We start from the raw sequence: 6757 nt of genomic DNA on the forward strand, positions 1-6757 counted from the left end.
AAAGAAATTCACTTTCCATATTTATTTGCGTCGACATCCTGGAAAGTGAAATAAAGATAATATAAAATACAGTCATCGTTTTTGGAGTGAATGCATATTCGTTCAAACAGGTTCCAGGTTCCAGCTTCCCTTCCAAAAATAAGATGAATTCCAGATGGACCCGGGTCGACAAGCAGTGAAAATAAAGTGTGTCGAAAATTAATGTATGACCGCCCCCCCACACACGCATACGAATATTTAGACGATCATAATATTTGAACATAAATAGACTGCAACAAAATGACTTAGGGTTAAAATAGTGAAGAACCACTATAGACATACGCGACACGTCACACAACACGCGTACACACACACTCAGATGAACGCTTCGTCGCATGTACATATCTCTGTATGCAATGTTGGTACCCCGCAATATAACAAACTTTCGCCCAAAACCGATTATCTTACACACTGACGCAAAAAACAACAAAACAACATTTGAACATAAATAGACTGCAACAAAATAACTTAGGGTTCAAATAGTGAAGAACCACTATAGACACTGTAGACATTAGTAGTAAGTACACGTATACACACACAAACCCAATAACGCAACATATACGTTCCATTATGAACAATACAATATACGTTGATAAGTGACTACACAGCATACGTTCATGTTGGTATTACAACGCTGTAAGTAGAATAAATATCAGGATATGAAAGAAAGAAAGAAAAGGAGAGAGAAAGAGAAAGATAGAGATAGGGGGGGATTATTTTATTAATTTAACTTTACCTCCCTATCATATTAGCACGTGGAAAAAAATTCGTGCGTCGTGTTAAAATACCCATTGATCGTGCAAGAATGTATCCAAAAACATAAACTATTTTTCCAAAGAAAGATCAGTATTCCCCACAAATTAAAAGCTTTCGAATTTGGTCAAGCAATCACTTGTACTTTAAAACAAAAAATGCGTAATATTCTTCTTCAATTTTACGGAAACACTCAACTCTGCAGCCCTTTTATAAAGTGCTACATAGATGGTAATAAACCGTAGTCAGATGGAACAACCCCTGAAGATTAAGCTGAATGATGCAGGCAATTCCTCATTATCCGCTTGATTTAAGACGATGCAAAATCCTCTTTTTAAATAAAATGTTTAATGCAATGTTTGCGGCAACTTTAATAGGCGCAGCCATGATGTTTTGCAAAACACACACACACACACACACACACACACACACACACACACACACACACACACAAAAAAACAAAAAAAACAAAACAAAAACAAAAACAAAAAACAAAAATAAATACATAATAAATCTATAAGGCAAAATGTGTGTGAACATTTCGTGTATGTCTCGTAAAGGCTTCTTCCGCACACGCTCCCGGGGGGGTACTATCGCTTACAACTGTTTATATACCCCCTATATCATAATGTCTAGGGTTTGGGAATGCGGGTCGTCTCTAGATTTATTTACGTCGACTTTTATGAGATTCGCGCTATTTCGCTCTGTCCTCTGTTTTTCACTGCATTTTAATATAAATGCAGTGAAAAACGCCGTGTTCTCGGCTTTCGCGCTGCTTTCCCCACCATCATCTGGGGGGGAAGTGAAAACTAAAAATAACGATCCCGCGATGACCTCATTTAGCGTCTTCCTGTCAATCAAATCTCTTTTACTAGCTTTATAAGCCTTAACTTAACACGCTAATCAATTACTCTCACTCGTGGTCGAGACCGTTATGTAGTTGGCATTGGTTTCCGCCGTCAAGGCTTCAGAGTTCAATCCCTCCTCCCTACCAAAACTATTTTTTTTTTCTTTTACACCTTTAAACACCGAGGAACGTTTTTTTTTTATTACTTTGCTTACTCTTTAGTTTACCCTTCCCCCATACACAGGTTTATTTATGCCATTTTTTTCCGTTTTGGTTTTTTTTAAAAATAATATTTAAGCAGGATTATTAATTACCCCCTCCCCATACACACACCTACAAACATCCGGGCAACGCCGGGTACCTCCCCCCGCTAGTAAATAAATAAAGTACAGATGTGTCAAATATATCAGTGCGAAGAAACAGAACAAAACTAATTGCAATTTTAGCGATACTCAGTTTTCGGCGTCATTTGATAAATCGCATGCATTAATGATTTAGATTTCGACTAATGGCTCCTTTAATAGTTTTATCTTGTGCCTTCATTCACGATGTCTGAACGGATGGGAACAGCCCATTTCTTTAATTTGCCTGGTTGTCGAAACGTATCTTAGGACTAATTATTCAAGTCGGAAAGCATTAAATGTTTTGACATTTCGGGCGATTTACTGAGCAAATTCTGTCTTCCAAATACTTTATGGCAATGTGTGTGTACTTGAAGTGTCAATGCTATGGCAGTTCATTGTTGAAAGTCTAGAATGATGTGTGCGCGCGATGTGGTTGTGTGTGTCCGATTACATGTATATGCGGCCGTGTTAGGATTAGTTTATGCGACCGTGTTAGGATTAGTTGATGAGAAAAATGAATGACTTGAACTTGATAAAAAAAATGAAGTCATGTTACGACGAGATCTCGAATAATCATATCGTCATAATTAAATAAAGACCGGTCGTAATTTCATTGTGTCCCTACTTACAGTGCCTCCCCAAGGGACAGCGTTAGACACCAGGGTCGTTTTTTTTAACGTACAGAAAAGCGACAAAAATATAAATTGTCTCAGTCGTGAAGTGTTTTTTCTCTACTGATAGAGAACAAGAAATTGAAGTGTAACATCTGGAGAACAGATACTACAATTTGATCTTGGCCCAAAGGCCAAGAAAAGTATTGACAGAAAAACAAAAAACAAAGACAGCATGGCCACGAGTTGTATATTAGACGGACGTCGAAACCTCTAAGGGTCAAGTACACTACTAAACTCTTTTGATGTTGTTTGTTTGCCGCTATGTGCATTGGATGACGCGAATAGTGACGTAACTAAATGACGTTTTACCCATTCAATCAGAGAGAGAGACATAGAGAGAGAGAGAGAGAGAAAGAGAAAGAGAGAGAGAGCGAGCGGAGGAGAGATTTAAAAATGTTGCCTAACCCGATGTTGTTGCATTTCTCTGCCTGTTTTACAAGTATTTTAATGGAATGTGCTCTGATGAACTCGTTGCACTTGTGCTCCCTCGACGTACATATCACCGACAAACACGCTTAGCAACAAAATCACACCCATTCACGATTGAGGCAACTAAATGCCAGAAAGCTTTCTACTCTAATGTTTTCTTCCCTCGAACAGCTAGACTTTGGAATTCCTTTCCTGCTACCTGCTTCCATAACTGTACTGATATGCAGAAGTTTAAATGTAACGTAAACCAACATCTTTCTTAGGTATGGTCCTAAATAGTAGCGTACACGTTTCTTTTTATTTTCTTCCCTGAAATAAGATACTACTCTCGGAAATTTTAACACCTATCATCTTACACGACATATTATGTTGGTAAATAAACGGAATATAATCGAAAATTATTGAAAATTCCTTCTAATATCTTCATTATTCCTTTATATACTAACTCGTGCCAACGGTGTCTCCTGCGAACTGCATTGATATAGCCTTCGAACACAACTCTTATCACGCTATTTCGAATGTTAATTAAATAGACACGGGAAATACTATTACAAGTTTAACAGACTACATTATCTTATCTTTTAAATCATAGTTTGACAGACCAGAAAAATGTTACAAAACAAGTTTAATATATTACAGAAAATGTTATTCCAAATTTAGACCGCACAGAAAAGAGATAATGCTACTACACATCACAATTTCACAGACTACAAAAATATTATTAAACTTTTTAGCTAAACCAGAGTAACTATTATTTCAAATTTAAAGGTTACAAAAAGGCCAAAGAAAATTTGTATTCAAAACTTCAGATTGACAGAGTAAAGAATCAAAACGATAATCACAATCTCTAAACACCGTTTTTAATGAAGTTTGAACGTGTATTTTTTTTACTCACGTCCACCCTAACAAGGCATATCGCCACTTGGACGCAAGGTGCTACTATTTGGGACCAAGCATAGGAAAGATTAAGAAGATGTTGGTTTAGTTTTTTTTTTTACATAGGCATCACCACTTATCAAGGCCAAGAGGCCACTCAAGGATAAGGGTTAAAGAGTTTACAATAGAAATTGAACAATATAGTAACCGTTAGTAATGGAGATTCGGTAAATTTGTTAACTTATATGAAACGGCTCATCAAAAACTTATTTACGTTAGACTTGAAGACAACCATATTGTAGTCAGCTGGAAAGCAGAAAAACTGAAGATAATTCCGTAGGCGTGCAGTTCTAATAAAGAAGCTTTGCTCATGGAATCTACGTATAGGTTTAGGCACAGATAAAGAGTGGTGGAAATTAGTGATAGTGTTTACAGCTAGACGGGTGTTGCTTGTGAAAGTTTGGCGAGGGGGGGACCATAGAATGGAGCTCAGCCGAGCACTTGCCATGGAAATAACGATAAAGCATTTAAACTTGTGCATATCAGTACAGCCAGGGAAGCAGGTAGCAGAAAGGGAATCCCAAGTTTAGCTGTTCGAGGGAAGAAAGTATTATAAAAAAGCTTTCTGTCATTTGGGGACCTCAACAGTGAAGAGGTGTGATTTTGTTGCTAAGCGGGTTTGTCGGTGATATGTACTTCGAAGGGGCACAAGTGCAACGAGTTAATCAGCGCACATTCTATTAAAATACTTGTAAAATAGGCATAGAGATGCAACATTGCGACGATGGGGCAGGGGTTGGAGCTTAGTTGATAAAGTGGGGGTTATTAGATTGAAGATCTTTTTTTGGAGAGGGAGAGAACTATAACGATTTATTGGATCAAAACACAACTAACTTAGGCATGGTCGACCGTGTAAAATACGTTTAACATGGAACTGTGGAGATTTATTTAACAACGAAGTTTATGTGTCGTGTATGTGCAGCTGTATAAGATGTACACGCTGAGTAAATAAAAATACTTACAATTTCCAATGAGAAATGTAAAAATTGTTAAGAATCGGATTAAGACATTTCTGCTGTATTAATGGTAAATAATAGGAGCGGCTGACTCAAGGATATTGCGGAGTTCACAATTATTACTTCTAGTAATAATATACTTTCTTCGAAATGTTTTTTTTCTAGTAAAAATAAAACGAAGCAAGGAACAATAAAATTAACTTGTATTGTTCTTTTCTCCAGTCCTTTTTTACAATCATAACATTTTATCTATCGAACTAATCACCTGAAAATCCATGTCTTTTTCTTATTTCTATACAGCCAAAAACATGCGCATTAAAATATACAAACACCCATATTTAAGCATACAAGATAAACAATATTTTTTGTTTATACTTAACATTATGGGTATAAACATTTGAACAAATTACGTTTGTTTATATATACGATGTGCCTAAAATAAATTTCAAGACTTCTTTGTACATGAATTTAAAATTGTTCTTTTTTACACGGTGGTCACCACTTGTCAAGGCCCGGAAGCCACTCAGGGATAAGGGTTATTGCAAGTACAGTACGTTAGTATGGAGATTTAATGAAGTGTTTACTTAAGGGGGCGGTTCATTAGGAATTTGTTAACGTTGGAATTGAAGACATCCAGGTTGTATTCAGGTGGGAAGCAGACAGACGGAACAGAGTTCCACAGGCGTTCAGTTCTAAGAAAGAAGCTTTGTTCATGGAATCTACGTTTTGATTAGGCACAGATAAAGAGTGGGGGAAATTTTTCAGTGTCGTAGAGTCTTGAAAATTTAGTATATTATTGCTATACATATAATATGCCTAACCGATTTGTGTGATTTCAGATAAAAATAAACAACCGCAGCAGGAATTGCAATACACCCTACTAAAGCCTGATTGTCACAGCTTGTGATTTTCAAAAATGCAATCTGGACTTGGGGATATTTTAGAAGAACGATATGCAATAAAATTCTGTTTTAAACTTAGAAAAGATGCAACAGAAACATATAGAATGCTTCAGACTGCTTTTGGACCATCTTGCATGAATTGATCATCATTTTTTGAGTGGCATAAGAGATTCAAGAAAGGCAGGACGTCTATGAGGGATGATAAGAGGCGTAGGAGGAGTAAGGAAGTCAGAAAACCAGAGTTGATTGTCCAAATAAAGTATTTCCTAGCTAAGGACCATCATGCGTCTATAGAGACAATAAGTGCACAGTTTAATGTCAGCATGGGAACTTTGTACACAATTATTCGCGAGATATTGAACATGCGGAAGATTTGCACAAAGTTTGTCTCAAGAAAGACTCCATCCTTGTCACGGATTATTTGACCAAGATGGGGCACCAAGACAGTTCATAATCCTCCCTATAGTTCACAACTTGCTCTCTGCGACTTTTGGTTATTCCCTAAGCTCAAGGAAAGCCTTGTAATCTTTCTGTACCCATTTTCAAATAGGATTTTTGGGATGCGATTGTTTTTTTTTATTTTGGCCACATGTTCAGTCCATCGCAGTTTTGTGGTGGCGAGTATGGCTTCTATGCTGTCCATGTATTGAATACTTCAATATTTGGTATAATAGATTGTAATATAGATCGATTATGAAATCAGTATTAGAAAGAAGTGGAAGACATTAAAGGCGATCGAGGCAGCAAATACATCTTAGACCACGCAAATATTGTTGGTGCTGACTGTATCTTGGGGGGATAAATTTACAATCGCAGAAGAGAGGAAGATGAGAGATTTGGTGATCTACAGATCGAGTGAAAAGGGATAGATTATTAA

At 36.9% G+C, this 6757-nt stretch overlaps 1 pseudogene; it reads right to left on the reverse strand.

Annotated features, from left to right (window-relative positions):
* Positions 1-2682: 2682 nt before the first annotated feature.
* LOC145284276 (U2 spliceosomal RNA) lies at positions 2683-2801 on the reverse strand (annotated as a pseudogene).
* Between the last annotated feature and the right edge of the window lie 3956 nt (positions 2802-6757).

This window comes from Euprymna scolopes, chromosome 8 (assembly GCF_053919585.1).
Source record: "Euprymna scolopes isolate OS-2025 chromosome 8, ASM5391958v1, whole genome shotgun sequence".
NCBI lineage: Eukaryota > Metazoa > Mollusca > Cephalopoda > Sepiida > Sepiolidae > Euprymna > Euprymna scolopes.